We start from the raw sequence: 14838 nt of genomic DNA, 5'->3' as shown, positions 1-14838 counted from the left end.
ATTAAAGGGTTAAGGTGGCAACCCTAGCCATAAGTGACATCAACAAGCAATAATTATACCCGCTGACATCACTGAGCTCTGTTTTTAAGGCTATATGTGTATTTATCTATATATTTATATTTGGAGGTTTTATTTTTTTAATGGTGTTTGTGAAAATCTTTCCCCCCCACAGGAACCTAAAAGCAGAAGTGTCTTTTCTATTCCTCTGCAAAAGACAGAGACAGACATCTCATCTGCTTCGAACCTGAAAGCTGAAAAACCTGCAGGTATTTGAATTTGAGGGATCGGCTGCGTTACTTTGTTGTTTTGTCCTTAGTCGCAGCTCACAGGGTTAACGAAACACACAGCCTTCTTATATGCACAAGTAATATGGAACCCAAGGTTATATTATAGCAATGGGGAACAAGTTGGTAGAACTGAAGGGGGTGCTTATGGGGGATCATGTAACAGCATTCAGTCATTTACCAATTTGGCAAATATCCCTAAAACCTTGAGACCAACCTCTACTTGTACTAAAGCAGGAGAAACCATTAGCACTCCATATAAATGCCCTCCCTCACACATGATTATTTAAGGATCTAGTCCTCCTCCTATGGTGAAAAGTCTATAGACTTCTTCCACATTCTCCTGATTTCATAGGTCTACTGCTCGGCTTGGCCTCCTGATTAACCAATCAGAGCAGCCAGGCAGTATTAGAAAGTGATTGTATTTGTTTCTGTATCATCTCAATGTATTTTAATCTATATTTTCCACTATAGAAGCAAGCGCGAAGAAAGGAATACTTCGACGCCTCTGCAAATCAATTAGGAACCTCTGTCAATGTAAAAAGAAGGTAAGGTGGAACGTTCCACCATCTCTCTCTGAGTTTAGGCTTGAGTGTCACTGGCTGTTGGTTCATGTTCTCTCTCAGCAGCACATGGAAAGAATGTTCTCTCAGCTATGTTGGGTTACTATAGGCTGTAGTGCTTCTTAAATGTGCGTCCAACCTAGTGGAGAAGGTGGAGCATATTCTGCATATTTAGGCTCTTCTCCCCTTTTTGACCAATATAGTATTTGTACATTTGTATCCTGTTTTAAGGTGTTTCATTTAGGCCACAGGATTTTGAGATTAGTTATTGTATTGTAAATGTTCTGCCTGAAGCACCGCCCCTAATATATTTGGCTTAAAGAGACACTGACACCAGAAATGAAACCTTTTTTTTTTATTTCTATCATAACACTGTCTTTGCAGGAGCTTTATAATTTTGCTACAAAAGTATTTCCTGATACTTTTACATTCCCTATCTGATCCCCCATGTTCCTCTATGAGGGGGCTGCCATATTTGTGCAGCAGTAGGCTGTTAGCATTAGAAGCTATAACTGACAGGCTGAGAAGGGACAGTTAGGTTGGCAAAACAGTCGGGTTTAGGAACTTCAAGTGACAATTACTTACATAAGCAGCCCTACCAGGGAAAAATGATCAACATGACCTATAGGTTACTTTTTATGTAGATTCATAATTTACAAAGTAATTTTTTTGTGTCAGTATCACTTTAAGGGCAGTGGCGTAACTAGTTGCCACCCCTAAAAAATCTTGCCTTCCCGCCCCTGCCCATGACCTCTGCCCACTGGGCACAGTAAAACAGGGCTTTATTTTATGCGCTGCGCTAGCATTTGTATATATTACACAAAAAGGTGCTGGTGCTACAGGCAAGTAACATTCAGTGCAATGCAAGCTCCCCTGTCTCATTGGGGCGGCTTTAGTACTAACAATGCTACGGCCTTGACTTTCCTGGCAGAGAAATATCTCCTGAATTTTCAGCATCAGTTTCTGATTCATTCTTTGCCTTTTAATCATGAGTTTATCATTTGGCTTTCTATAGAAATGTTCAGAAATTGTGCAGGAAGTAAGCAACACAGAGATGATCCTCGAGGAAAAGGAGCTACTGAAGGAGAAACCAATTGAGATCCTTACAGGTACAGAACCAAGGACATATATGCCCAATAAACCCACAGAGACCCCCATATGACTAAAAAGGTGACTTTTTAAAAAATAATTTTATATTTTTAATCTTTCCAGAGTCTCCAAGTATTCCTCGTGATCCTTCCTCAGATTTTGGAAATACTTGATTCCAAAGAGAGAGAAGGATGATGAAGAGATGCCGCAGAATGTTGAAGTGATTCCTGACGTGGGAGGATATTGCTCAGAATGTTCCCGCAAAGGATGAGAAATCTGCGAGCTTATATTTAAGCTGTGTGGAACCACTGAATTACTACACTGATCCAAGTTCTCATTATGCTAGTGCAAGTGATCACTATACTGATCCGCATTCCGAGTTCACTGCTCCAAGTTCCAAATATACTGATGCAAGTGATTACTTCTCTGATAAGAGTTTATCTCCTTCTAAGCTGGAACTGGTGAGATTTTGTTAGATTTGGGTTTATAGGGTATTGTGTATAAATGCAGTAAAATAATATACTATAAGAATGATTATGGCACATAATATCCTTTATAGAGATATACGTAAGATTAGACTACACTGTATGGTATCATTAGCCCAAGTGAGACTGAATTAATGGTGTTTCATCTCCTTCTCTAGGCTAGAATTGTTACTGTGAAATAATCAGAGAGATTGATAGGGCACTAAACCACGTAAAGGTGGACGCAAGGTAGGATATTGGGTTTCTATTTTGATACTGAGGTTGTTATGGTAAAATAAAAAAGCCTTTACTACATCTTAGATACAAAAACCCAACGCGTTTCATCCTCACAGGGAGGGGCCTTCGTCAGGGGCACATGCATTAAGAAAATAGATGCGGGCCTGTATCTAAGATGTAATAAAGATTTGTTCTATCTTTCTATCTTCTGGTTTGCCTGACACACACAGGTCAACCATAAAGTAACTGAGATTATATTTCATTCTTGTTTTTCTCTCAGGAATCAGACAACTATGGCTGATTTCAAACTACAATGTGAACTGGGTGCTGGTGCTTTTGGCCAGGTGAGTTACTGGCCCCCTAGATATGGGGTGGGGGGTTATTGGAACAAAGGCATAATAATGGGGGTCTCTCTCTTATTTCAGGTATATCGGGCACAACACAGAGAAACCAGGAGAATTGTAGCCATCAAGACTCAACCAAAGGCTGCAGTCAAAACTATATTTAAATATAGAAGGTCAGTTAAATGGGGAAACCGCAAACAATAAGTATTTGTGTGTATAGTCTGGAACATTCCTACAGGCAGATGTTTTATATCTGTTCCAGAAGATATACAGATTCCATTATTGATATAACATTCTCTCATAAAGTGCCATTGGCTTATTTTTAACAGATTTATTTAAACTTAAATTGTAAATCTGCCACCCTGAGGTGATTTTCATAATCACAATTTATCCTTTTACTTGTTGAGATGTATCATAAAAAAACAACACTTTGCATAGAAAACCATTCTTTCTAACGACTGCCATGACGCAATTGAGTCAGTAGGGATCTGATCTTCAGAACTGATGATTGTTTATAAATACACAAGGACAAAAACCACAATTGTATTAAAAAAAATCCACTGATTGATAAGTTGTTGGGATATTGATAGTTATGCCCCTAATTAATTATTACTATAGGGATTTAGTAGGATTGGCTAATTATAAATATGCAACAAGTACCTCCCATTGGTCAAAGTGAAATGATTTCACCCTAAACCTTAGAACCAACCAAAGGGCCTGATTAGTGTATTTGGGCACAGGGTGGGTGATGGTGCCACTATATTCTGTGCTTGCACTTGTATACGTGTTATAGTGCCATTAGTATAAATGGGCGTTACATTCACTACATTCATGGTGCAGATGTCCCACCTATGTCATTTTCTTCTATAAACGTTTCATGGCTTTATTTTGCAGCATTCTTCTGGAGCAGCGCATCCTTCTTATGGCAAAGCAAAAGCAGAATCCTTTTGTTGTCGGTTTATTTCATGGTTAAATAATTCCCTTTTCTCTGTAATAATAAAACAGTACCTGTACTTGATCCCAACTAAGATATAATTACCCCTTATTGGGGGCAGAACAGCCTATTGGGTTTATTTAATGGTTACATGATTCCTTTTCTCTATAATAATAAAACAGTACCTGTACTTGATCCCAACTAAGATATAATTACCCCTTATTGGGGCAGAACAGCCATATTGGGTTTATTTAATGGTTAAATAATTCCCTTTTCTCTGTAATAATAAAACAGTACCTGTACTTGATCCCAACTAAGATATAATTACACCTAATTGGTGCAGAACAGCCTTATTGGGTTTATTTAATGGTTAAATGATTCCCTTTTCTCTGTAATAATAAAACAGTACCTGTACTTGATCCCAACTAAGATATAATTACCCCTTGTTGGGGCAGAACAGCCCTATTGGGTTTATTTCATGGTTAAATGATTCCCTTTTCTCTATAATAATAAAACAGTACCTGTACTTGATCCCAACTAAGATATAATTACCCCTTATTGGGGGCAGAACAGCCCTATTGGGTTTATTTAATGGTTACATGATTCCCTTTTCTCTATAATAATAAAACAGTACCTGTACTTGATCCCAACTAAGATATAATTACCCCTTATTGGGGGCAGAACAGCCATATTGGGTTTATTTCATGGTTAAATAATTCCCTTTTCTCTGTAATAATAAAACAGTACCTGTACTTGATCCCAACTAAGATATAATTACACCTAATTGGTGCAGAACAGCCTTATTGGGTTTATTTAATGGTTAAATGATTCCCTTTCTCTGTAATAATAAAACAGTACCTGTACTTGATCCCAACTAAGATATAATTACCCCCTTGTTGGGGGCAGAACAGCCCTATTGGGTTTATTTCATGGTTAAATGATTCCCTTTTCTCTATAATAATAAAACAGTACCTGTACTTGATCCCAACTAAGATATAATTACCCCTTATTGGGGGCAGAACAGCCCTATTGGGTTTATTTCATGGTTAAATGATTCCCTTTTCTCTATTATAATAAAACAGTACCTGTACTTGATCCCAACTAAAATATAAATAATCCTTATTTGATGGAAAACAATTCCATAGGGTTTAATTAATGTTTTATTGATTCTTTAGTAGACTTGAGGTATAGAAATCCAAATTACAGAATGACCCCTTATCCGGAATACCCTTGGTCCCAAGCATTCTGGATAACGGGTCCTATTCCTGTACTTAAGTCTAACCATTTACATTGCTCATCATGTTGGGGTTGGGTTTAATGGTGACTGAGCCTACAGCTTCATGTATAAAGTGCAGCATTACAGGACCGTACCCCATTACTGATATTGTTGCCATTTTTTTGTTTCATGCTTTTAAACCAAATATTTTTTTCTGTTTGTAGTTTCCTTTCGACGAAACAGACAAGCAGCTCCTGACGGCCCAAATTATACATACAGAGCCGAAAATTCCTCCAGATCTGCTTTTAAGTGTCAAGGTCACATTACAAGGGGTAAGTACCTGTTGGGATTTTGCAGCCTGCTGTTTGAATGTTTAATCCAGGGACAGGGTCGGACTGGGGGGTGCAGGGCCCACCGGGGCTACCGTGTCCCCCACAGGGGCCCCTGCCGTTCACCTCTAACCCCCCTTCCCCCGCAGGGGCCCCCTGTCCGACGTCCTCCCCTGAACGCGCACATGTGAAACGCGTCAGGGGAGGACATCGGAGGTCAGATGAAGCGGCAATAGGGTCGGGCCTGGATCACTGGGGCCCACCGGGTATTTTCCCGGTGTCCCGGTAGCCCAGTCCAACCCTGTCCAGGGATCATTTACTGCCCCCTAATGTTAATGTAATCTTGCTCACATTGGCACTTCCATTTATAAACTTTGGGGCTTTATTTTTTACTGCGCACTCCAAAAATGCCAAATGTTTCTCATTGAGCAATTTCTTTTTGTACAATTTTTTCTCCCACACTGCCTATACGGTACCGGTTTCTGGCACACCCGCTTGCCTACATGAGTTTGCTTTATGCTCCTCAATATGATACATTTTTCTCTTTGCAGCTGCTGAAAAAAGATGCCAAACTTCGCCTCGGGTCACATAAAACAGACGCTAAAGAAGTCATGGAAAGCTCTTTATTCAGGGTATGTGAATATTTTACTCCTCCTAAGTGGCAGCCATTTAGATCCACGAGTTCTATTCCCTGTGTGAGCTCTTGCGCACTTTCACAGGGCAGATACAGTATCACTTGGAATTGGATAGAATTTGTATATGTTAAATAACAGATAAATAGAACGAAATAGTGCTAATAAAGTATTCCTGCTGTTTTACAGGGATTTAACTGGGACGCCCTTCTGAGCCAAGAAATACAGGCGCCATTCACTCCTCAAATAAGTGTTCCAGAGCGAGTGGAGTTAGTACGCCTTCGCTTACCGGGCGCTGGTGTCCCACGACCCCACAGGACCCCATTGGAAGAGGCATTAGAAAAGTTGAATTGTCCTGCTCTTCTGCCTTGAAAACCGGGTCCAGGTAAGGAGTTTGCCTTTATAAAAATAAAAAGAAAAAATGGAACAAAGGGAGGGAGGGAGGGGGTGCATTATACACTTAGCATAAGGGGTCTTGGGAAACAGCTTGTTGGAGTTATCTTGGTGTCCTGCGGAGGTTGTATTTTCTCTTTAACTCTCCTCTCCCTCCTAATTCAGAGATCCCCAGCTGACTAACGATGACCCGATCTTCTCGGAGGAAGAAGACACGTTCAAAGCCAAATGTCTTCATTTCTATGAAGATGATTATATTTTTATATAAATGTTTATATTTATTTATTTTTTTACTATTTTGTAAAAAAATTTGTAAAAAAAATTTAATTCTATTTTTCTATATAATTTGTAAAAAATTTAATTCTATTTTTCTATATAATTTGTAAAAAAATTTAATTCTATTTTTCTATATAATTTGTAAAAAATTTAATTCTATTTTTCTATATAATTTGTAAAAAAATTTAATTCTATTTTTCTATATAATTTGTAAAAAATTTAATTCTATTTTTCTATATAATTTGTAAAAAAATTTAATTCTATTTTTCTATATAATTTGTAAAAAATGTAATTCTATTTTTGTATATAATTTGTAAAAAAATGTAATTCTATTTTTCTATAAAACTTTTTAAAATAATATAATTCTATTTTTTTATATAATTTGGAAATAATTCTATTTTTCTAATAAAAATTTGAAATAATATAATTGATTCTATTTTTCCATATAATTTATAAAAAATGTAATTCTATTTTTCCATAAAGAAAAGTAACGGCGACGAAAAAAATCGCAAAATATACGAAAAAATCGCAAAATGTTCGTTTTCTAATCGGAATTTTTCCAATTCGGAATCGGATTCATGGGTTAGTAAATGTGCCCCATAGTGTTTCGGTTAAAAAACTGAATTGAGTATGTTGCCACCATCAAGCCCTAACTGGACAAAGTTACCAGGGTTTATGGCCAATATGGCTTTGTCCAGTAGAGCTGGAATAGTGGATCTCACAGCATTCAGAGCACCTACAAGTGACTGTATTCTGTCTATCTTTATAATCTTAGTCTTTTGGGTAACAGCCCATGTATGGGGATTACATACCTGAGACAAAACCCACTGACCCCATTAGTCGTCCTTTTTCCCCTATTTCAAAAGTAGTGATGGGCGAAATGTTTCGCCAGGCATGGATTCATGGCGAATTTCCACATTTCTACGTGCAAGCAACGAATCCAAACCCGCACTCCCTCAGCCCTCCAACGAAAATTCACCGCTCGGTGCACAATGCTAGAGAGGGATCGGCACCCTCCCCACAGATTCCAAACAAGCAAATAGCAACGGCACTCAAGAGCTACATACGGGCCTTGCCCTTAAAAAATCCTTTATTGCGGAAATGCAACGTTTCGAGGCTAGGACATGCTTGACAAAGGGGCTGTCCTAGCCTCGAAACGTTGCATTTCCGCAATAAAGGATTTTTTAAGGGCAAGGCCCGTATGTAGCTCTTGAGTGCCGTTGCTATTTGCTGGTTTGGAATTTCCACATTTCGCCATTGGCAGATTGTTTTGCGAAACGGATGAAAAAATTTGCTGCAGAAAAATTCGCCACACGTCTCTATTCAAAAGAATAGTCTCGCATCAAAATAAAAAGTCGCAGGCGTCAAAGTAATAGTTTCAGGTCAAAATAAATAGTTGCGGGTGTCAAAAGAATAGTCACGCGTCAAAATAAATAGTCGCACATCAAAAGAATAGACGCAGGTGACAAATTTTTTTTGACGCGTAACATTTTCGACGTTTTGCGAAAGATTTGCAAAATTTTCCATGAAGCGAAGCGGGACAGATTCGCTCATCAATATTCAAAAGCATTAAGAACCCTACCAAGTCTAGTGTACACGTCAGCTCTTATTATTTCCCCACCCTGAGTATCATCAGCTTCTGTACATCCAAGTCCACTTAAACTCCCCGCTCTAAAGGTGGCCATACACGTTAAGATCCGCTCGCTTGCGTATTGACGTCACACGTACCCACGGGGCGCAACCTTATAAGAGGGCCTGTCGCCACCACACAAGGAGCCGCATAAGGAGCAGGAGCCGCAGAAGAAGAAGGAGTGTCTATGGGGGCACTGTCTATGGGGGCAATTAGGGCACTGTCTATGGGGGCGCTGTGTATGGGGGGTACTGTCTATGGGGGCACTTTCTATTGGGGTATTGTTTATGGGGGTACTGTGTATGGGGGCTACTGTCTATGGGGCAATTGGGGGCACTGTCTATGGGGTCAATTGGGGGTGCTTTCTATGGGGGATACTGTATATGGGGGCACTTTCTATGGGGCCATTGGGGGCACTGTCTATGGCAGGGGTGTGCAAACTTTTTAGCTCAGGGGCCACATTAACTAACATACGGGCCGGACCGGGCCGGGACAGCATTACGCCCGGGGCTGCCATCAAAAATTATGGGGCCTCTCAGCTCCTCCCCAGCGACCCGCTGCTTCCTCTGTCCCGTCCTTCTGTTCCCAGGCTCCCCAGTGCATTCTTCTATATGGTTGCGCCCCGTGCGTGCTGACGCTGTGCGCACGCACGGGGCGCAACCAATCAGAGCCCGTCATTCTTTTAAGGGGGCCTGAGACGGCGGGCCGGATGTGGCCCGCGGGCCGTAGTTTGCCCACCCCTGGTCTATGGGGTCAATTGGGGATGCTTTCTATGGGGGGGTACTGTCTATGGGGGCACTTTCTATGGGGGGTACTGTCTATGGGAGGAAATTGGGGGCACTTTCTATGGGGGGCAGTGTGTATGGGGGATACTGTCTATGGGGGCACTGTGAATGGGGGGTACTGTCTATTTGGCCATTTGGGGCACTGTGTATGGGGGGCCAAACTGGTACATAGTTATAACCGACTGCCTTCTCTCTATATTTGTATTTTATATGTAGTAGTTGCTATAGTGTTTTCCTTAGGTAGTACAGTATGAGGGTATAGCACATTTTGCATCTGATCCCACCATTTCAACTATATAAAAGGAGTATTTTTTGAAAAAAAAAATGGGGTGTGGTAATTGGGGCATGGGCACAACAGTTGGCGTGGTCAAAAATGTTGCCGCGCTGCACGCGCCAAATCTTTTTGTCCTTCTTTTAATTTTTTGAATGTTTGGAGCTATGGTATATGTATTAGGGGGCCTGGTTACAGCCCGCACCGCCAGCAACTGATGTTCCTGGGTAAATTTTGCTTCGTTTAGCTGGTGTGTTATACCATCCTGTAATGATTTTATCATTGTTTTCCACTATTCTGCAGCTCCTTTGCCCAGTAAATATTTGAGTGTTATTCCTTCTAGTTCTTGTTCTGTGAAGTGCTCATTTAGAGCTTTTTCCCACTTTGTAAAATGTGGTAGGCTTGGAGAGGAGAGGGGTTGCTTGTGATGTGAAAAATGTGTAGTATTGTACCCTGTTGCCAGTTAGTAAAATAGCCTTTTTGTAGTCCAGGCAGGAAAGCAAGATTGTTAGTTAGGGGAGTCAGTAGTGAGGGTTCTGTCATTAGCTTGGATTTATACTTTAGTGAGTCCCGTGTGTTGGTAACCCCAGACCACCTTCTGTTTTGGAGCGGCGGAGAATGGTTTGATGCGTGACTGTTCATTGTTCCATACAAACTTGCCAGTTGTTCAGCATGGGGAAGACGTCTGGAGGTGGATTTAGTGGGATAGTTTGAAAGATAAATTAGCCTTGGCAAAATATTCATTTTGAGAGTATTGACTCTGCCAAACCATGATAAGGGCATTTTAGTCCAAACATTAATATTGGTTCTAATTTCCTTAATGATAGCATGGTAATTGGTAGAAGTCCAGTCCTTATAACTGGCCGTCAATAGAATACCTAGGTAAGTTTATTTACAGTCCAGGGGGAAAGAAATTTGTCTTTTAAGGCTAGCACAGTAGGGTGAGGGAGGCTAATGTTGGGTGCACTTCATTTGTAATTTATTTTAAAACCCCTTAGTAGGCTATAACGGTCTATTTCTCGTATGGCTGGGTAACGTGGTGGTAGGTTGAGTAAGAATAAAGAGCGGATCGTCAGCATAGGCACAAATTTTGCAATGGGAAGTTCCTGCCTTGATGCCCTGAATGTTTGGATTGTTTCGGATAGTTGAGAGAAGGGGTTCTAATGCCCCTACTGGGGCATGATCTGGCCATGTAATGGAGCCTATTGTTTCCTTTTGGGTACTATCTAGTGCTTTGTGAGATAAATATATAGTCGATTCTGTTATATGTGTCATGGCTATGTGAATAGAAGGAGCCATTTTTATCTTGGGGATGGAGAGTTCTCCGTCTATCTAGTAGTTGAAGCCAATGTAGTTCTTGTTTAAGCCTTTTAATTTGTTTAAATGGGAGGGATGATGTTCCAGAGGAGCAGTCTAGTTTGGGTTCTAGTGGGGTGTTGAAATGCCCCCCTACTATTACCATCCCTTCCGCAAACAGGAGCAGCAAATCATGGATCTTATTCATGATATCAGTCTGCTCTGTGTCAGGTAGGTAGATTGAGGCAAATGTGTACGTAAGGGAGTTCAGTTTCCCTTTGAGAAATGTGTCGTTTCCCTGAGGGTCCATTTTGGCAGCTCTAATCTCTAATTGTAGGTTATTAGTGGGGACAATGGCTGTGCCTCTGACTTTTGTAGATTGTGGGGGGCTGTGTATGATCGTGGAATCATATTTGTCATAGCATTTCGGTATCTGATTGGTCTTGTAATGTGTCTCCTGGATCAGCGCAACCTGTATCTTTTTAGCTTTGAATTCTTGCAACAAGGCTGTCCTTTCCATCCATTTGCATTGATCGTGTAGTTGTGGGTGAGAGTTTGGGTTTGGGATAAGGCATTATAGATTGTTCCTTCCACCTGGGGGGAGATATAAGAAGGTCAGGAGAGAAGGGGGAAAGGAAAAATGGGATATGTACTTTGGGTGGAGAGGGAGTAAGAAATATAATAACTGGGGGGAAATGAAAACCACTAGAGAAACTGGTATGAGCCGTTTAATCTACACTCGTGGTATAGGGGTAAACTCCTTTGGGTTTCAAATTCCAAAAATGATTAACATTAAATTATTCAAGATTTTCAAAATAGGTGTATTCAGTTAAACATACACATATTATACTGTATCCTGTGTTTATGGTTCAGCGCAGGAAGCAAAGTAGGTTGGGGGGCCAGTTTAAGAATATACTTGAGTATAAGCCGATCCGAATATAAGCCGCGGTACCTAATTTTACCTAAGAAAACTGGAAAAACGTATTGACTCGAGTATAAGCCCCTCAATGGTGCAGCATGAAAAGCATCCATATACCTGTATACAAAATCTTTAATCCCATAAGTAAATATGGCATTTCTGTATTCTTTAAAAATACCAAATTGCACCAAATTGCAAGCAGCAGATAAAATAGAATTGCTCTTCACTTCACTGCATGGAGGTTGGAGGTCCGTAATTCATAGGACTACTAATTTTTAAAGAAAAGCTCCATTTATTCAGGCTATGGATTTTCCAGCAAACAGCGCTCAACTACTGTATTGCATGTAGTTTGCGTGCAATTACCGTATATACCTGAGTATAGGCCGATGGTTACTTTTAAAGCACATTTTTAGGGCTGAAAAATTCGGCTTATACTCGAGTATATACAGTATATAGAGGAGGGAGGGAAGGAAGGAAGGGGGGAGAAAGTTAGGACTGAGCTTCCTATAAGGTTTGGGAACCTTCAGTATAAGGAGGAATAGGATAACTATATACATTTCCATACTGGGGGCAGATACACACCCTGGGATTTCCAGATTATTTTATCATGAGCGATGGGAAATGTCCCATTCCGTTATGAGACTTAGCTATATTTAGGTAGGAAGCAGGCAAGTCGTATGGGTTATACTCTCGGCTGTGTTTAAAGGTTTCCCGAGTGTCGCTTGTCTCGGGGAACACTGGGCGAGAGAGCTGGGGATTGGGTGTCGCTTCCCCCACTGTCTGGATGGAGTCGTATCTCTCCTGGGAAGCGGGGTGGGGGGGTACCTCGGGCGGTTGGGTCGGGAGACCTTCTTCCGGTGCCCCTAGAATATAGTTGGGCCATTCTGTGATGCCTGGAACAGGTATGTCCAGTTGTTGGCAGAATTGTGCTGTTGCCATGGGATACCGTGGGGCAAAAGCCTTACCGCCTTTATGTGCTAGTAGTGCAAAACCCTATTTATATGATATGCTGCACTCCCCCAGTTCTCCTAATGTGTCTCTCACACTCACTTACTCTTGTTTTAGTGCCACAGTCTCTGTGTATATTGTATGATTAAGGTCAGTGCCCAAAGTCTGCAAATGGGACAGTATATTAAACATGTCTTCCAGGTTTGCGCTTCCCCCCGAGGCTGTGCCTGAGACCGCTTGTGGCTCTGGGCTAATGTCAGGCCCAACGGACCACGAGGCTCCTCCACCATGTTGTCTCCGTCCGGCGGTTCTGGTGTCTCTTGTGACCAATCAAGGATCAGGTGTGGGCAGGGCTGGGAAGATATTACAAACTGAAGGCAGTGCAGAAATGGAGACTGATATAAAGGATCTGCAGCTGTAACCTTTACCTAAGAACCAACTGTGAACTTTTTACCCCACTCCCACAGGTACTATACTGTATCCTCCCACTCCCACAGGTACTATACTGTATCCTCCCACTCCCACAGGTACTATACTGTATCCTCCCACTCCCACAGGTACTATACTGTATCCTCCCACTCCCACAGGTACTATACTTAATCCTCCCACTCCCACAGGTACTATACTGTATCCCCCACTCCCACAGGTAATATACTGTATCCTCCCACTCCCACACACTGCGCCTCACTGTATATAATGTGCCAGGTTTGTACCTACAGACTCACTGTATATAATGTGCCGGGTTTGTACCTACAGACTCACTGTATATAATGTGCCGGGTTTGTACCTACAGCCTCACTGTATATAATGTTCCAGGTTTGTACCCACAGACTCACTGTATATAATGTGCCGGGTTTGTACCTACAGCCTCACTGTATATAATGTGCCGGGTTTGTACCCACAGACTCATTGTATATAATGTGCCGGGTTTGTACCTACAGACTCACTGTATATAATGTGCCGGGTTTGTACCCACAGACTCACTGTATAAAATTTGCCGGGTTTGTACCCACAGACTCACTGTATAAAATTTGCCGGGTTTGTACCCACAGACTCACTGTATATAATGTGCCGGGTTTGTACCTACAGACTCACTGTATATAATGTGCTGGGTTTGTACCCACAGACTCACTGTATATAATGTGCCGGGTTTGTACCTACAGACTCACTGTATATAATGTGCTGGGTTTGTACCCAAAGACTCACTGTATATAATGTGCCGGGTTTGTACCTACAGACTCACTGTATATAATGTGCCGGGTTTGTACCCACAGACTCACTGTATATAATGTGCTGGGTTTGTACCCACAGACTCACTGTATATAATGTGCCGGGTTTGTACCTACAGACTCACTGTATATAATGTGCCGGGTTTGTACCTACAGGCTCACTGTATATAATGTGCCGGGTTTGTACCTACAGACTCACTGTATATAATGTGCCGGGTTTGTACCTACAGACTCACTGTATATAATGTGCCTGGTGTGTCAGTACCCACTGCCTATCTTGTTATAAGACAAACTAAAATAAAATGAAGCCAACCCCTCACAGAAGTGCATGTGTCCTAAGCATTTTAGGGTGAATAAAGCACCTACACCCGCACTTTTGCTCAGTATCCCTGGGAGTCATTGGGAACCCCAAGAGATAGCATGGATGTTCTTTTTTACATCACCTACAAATCCCCTAAGGCCCCCATTAGCTTTAGGCCAGTCTGTGTAGGGCCCATCTTTAGCCTTCCCAAACAACCCTCTGCCTATGACTGCCCCTCCTGTGCTTTATCTTTTGCAAAATGTGAAATTGTTATTTTGTGTTTTCCATCTGTCGACTGGGACCTTTTTCTCACATTTTTCTCATCTCACAGCCCATCCCCCTCGCCGAGTATGAAAGTCACCGGCCGACTCGATTGGATAAGCACACTAGAAGGTGGACTTACCCTTTAACAGCGATACAGCACATCCACAAGGTAAACAATTGGCCAAATTCTCCACAAAATATTCAGCAAATACTGAACCAATTGTTGAACTATAATTTTAATTTTCAGGTATTTTTGTATAAAATGAACCTACAGTTTGCCCAAAACTCAAATCCTTGCCCTGATATTTATGGGGGACTTTTTATTTCTAAATGACACTGTTACACAGCAAATAATTCCCTCTGCCATTTAACCTTTTTTTATTCTTGAACCAACAAATGTATTTTATACTGCCATCTAGTGGTACCAAATGAGA

General features: G+C 41.3%; 2 long non-coding RNA genes across 2 annotated transcripts; both read left to right on the top strand.

Annotated features, from left to right (window-relative positions):
• Nucleotides 1–2584: 2584 nt before the first annotated feature.
• Nucleotides 2585–3944, top strand: LOC116408350. Its single transcript, XR_004220891.1, has 4 exons — nucleotides 2585–2649; nucleotides 2918–2981; nucleotides 3063–3154; nucleotides 3876–3944. It is a non-coding gene; the product is annotated as an uncharacterized LOC116408350 (long non-coding RNA).
• Nucleotides 3945–5125: 1181 nt separating this feature from the next.
• LOC116408349 lies at nucleotides 5126–6476 on the top strand. Its single transcript, XR_004220890.1, has 3 exons — nucleotides 5126–5463; nucleotides 6012–6092; nucleotides 6282–6476. It is a non-coding gene; the product is annotated as an uncharacterized LOC116408349 (long non-coding RNA).
• The last annotated feature ends 8362 nt before the right edge of the window (nucleotides 6477–14838 follow it).

This window comes from Xenopus tropicalis, chromosome 1 (genome assembly GCF_000004195.4).
Source record: "Xenopus tropicalis strain Nigerian chromosome 1, UCB_Xtro_10.0, whole genome shotgun sequence".
Taxonomy (NCBI): Eukaryota; Metazoa; Chordata; class Amphibia; order Anura; family Pipidae; genus Xenopus; species Xenopus tropicalis.
Note: the sequence above shows the minus strand (reverse complement) of the source record. Positions and strands in the feature narration are given on the sequence as shown.